This window comes from Trachemys scripta, chromosome 1, assembly GCF_013100865.1.
Source record: "Trachemys scripta elegans isolate TJP31775 chromosome 1, CAS_Tse_1.0, whole genome shotgun sequence".
In the NCBI taxonomy this organism is placed as follows: domain Eukaryota; kingdom Metazoa; phylum Chordata; order Testudines; family Emydidae; genus Trachemys; species Trachemys scripta.
The window spans coordinates 341,145,951-341,148,271 of NC_048298.1; positions in this window are offsets into that span (position 1 = coordinate 341,145,951).

Sequence of the window (2,321 nt, forward strand, 5' to 3'; positions counted from 1 at the left end):
TTAAGTGATGCTTTTTGTTAAGATGGCTGGTGCTAGTAGCTGGGTATGGCTCTGTTTTTTGCCCCCTTCCTCTGCCTGCACAGTTCTCAGCTCTAGGATACCGCTGCTTCTGTAGGCCACTCAGCAGGCTCCCCAGCCTTTAGAATGGCTTTTCCCCCTGCCCTAGGTCTGAGCTGTGTTGGGGGCAGGGGAGTGAGATGAAAACTCCACGGTGTTTGGGTGAGGGCAGAAAGGGAGTGGCAGCAGTAGGAGGCAGAAGGGAGCAAATTGCATGGAAAAGAGGGGAAATGTTTGACTGGGCGTCATGGGTCTGAAAGGCAGCGGGCCTAGGGTTTAGGCTGTGATACCTCAGACCACTTCAATCTCTCCATTCCTGAGGAGAGCCCTGTTGGGTCATACATATAAAATCAAAGGATCCTAGAAGGAGCCTGGCATGTGGTTGAAACTTGCCCGTAGCTCAATGTTATTAGTTTTACAGTAGCGACTGGAGGTGCAAACTGAGACCAGAGCCCCAGAGTCCTTGATTTCAATGGGGCTTCTTACAGTCTAAAGCATGTTAAGCATGTGCTTATGTTTCCTTGGATTGGGGTTAGCGAGCTCAGTACCTTGCTGGTCTGAGCTCTTATTCTGGTTGAGCTGAGAAGTTGGGAAATGTCTGTAGATCCTAGGAGAGCTGTTAAAGCAGAACTGCAAAGAAACTGGAGGGATTTGACAGCTTTATATGGCATAGTGTGTGGATGCAGTAGCTTAAGGGATACTAAACATCACACTTCAGGGCGTAAACCAATCTCTAATTATTAGAGATCATGGCAGGATGTGGGGAAGGGCTGATTAGTCCACATCTGCCTATTGAAGGCTATTAAACCTTCTTTTGAAACCTCTGATACTAGCCACTATCAGAGACATGATACTGCACTAGATGGAGCTCAGGTCTGATCCAATCTGGCAATTTCTATGTGTTTATCCAGGATTTCATAAAAAGACCGGTGAATCCAAATGTTTCTGCAGACCAAATTCCTTCTAAAGAGAGAATCTGAACCAGTGGGTGCTGCCCCATTCCAAACGGAGTGACCGTAGGCACTTATCGGCCAGAGAGGGGGTGCTCGTGACAGGCGGGTGTCGAGGCCGTTACACTGAAAACTGAAATCTGAAGTCAGATTTGATTCAGGTCTCTCTTAAACAGCTATAAACAGATGCAAATCAAGAGGAACTGCATTGAAATCCCCTGGAGTTCCAGCTATGTAAAACCTGTGCAAACCAGATCATAATAATCATCATAATAATAAAAACCTCAACCACAACAATACACTCCACTGTACAGAGCTTTCTCCATGGGGTACTCCTGGGGGAATTCTGCAACAAAACAATATTTTTAAATTCTGCGTATTTAATTTGTCACAATAACACTATATAATCACACCGGTTTCAATTATTTTGGTAATTTTTCAAAACACCTGCCAGCCACAGGGCCCCCCTGGCCCAGACACCTGCACCCCCTGCCATCCCCCAGAGCCCAGCTGCAGCCTTCCAAGCCCAGACACTCACACCCCTCCCTTTCCAAAGTCCAGGGAGCCAGAGGGAGAAACAACCTGATGCTGGGCCCTGTGCTTGTATGGAGTTTCCTGCATGTCACCGCCTCCTTTCAGGGTGTGCCAGGAGCCCTTCATCTCCATCTCCCTACCCTGGCAGCATCTCCTATGTGCAAGCTGGGAGCTGGACTCTGCTGGTCCAGCGGCCCCTAGTGGCAGCCAGCAGCTCTGCAATGCCAAATCTGGGGGAAAGGGAGGAAATTCTGCCCAGAATATTAATGTGGTGTGAATTCTGCACTGTGCAATGGTACAGAATTCCCCCAGGAACAATGGGGAGAAGAAGTGAAAACAAATGATCATGTCACTTAATATACTGCTGGTCGGTGCTCAGATATTACGGTGATGTAAGTCTATATAGACTAGAATCAGAAATTGGAGCTTTATTTTGGGCCTCCTTCCACCCAAATGTGGAAGATCAATGATCCTTGTGCAAGAAAACAGGAATAGAAATAGTGGGCATGTGAGTAAAAATCTCTTCTCGCACCCCCGCTCCCAACAGAACAATAGATCTGAAGGCAATTAGTCTGTACCCAAAATGTCTGGCTGCAACGTGAGTCTTAGTTACTTAATTGTGCGATTCTGTCATCAAGAGATCTGATGGTGGTGTGCTGAGGTCACTGCCTTTCATGCTGATCATATTAACTCCTTGTTTCCTTGTACTCCCCTATTAATCTGTCTGTGTCCAGCTGTTCCCTCTTGACATATTTAAGCCATGTCCTCCTCATATTTACA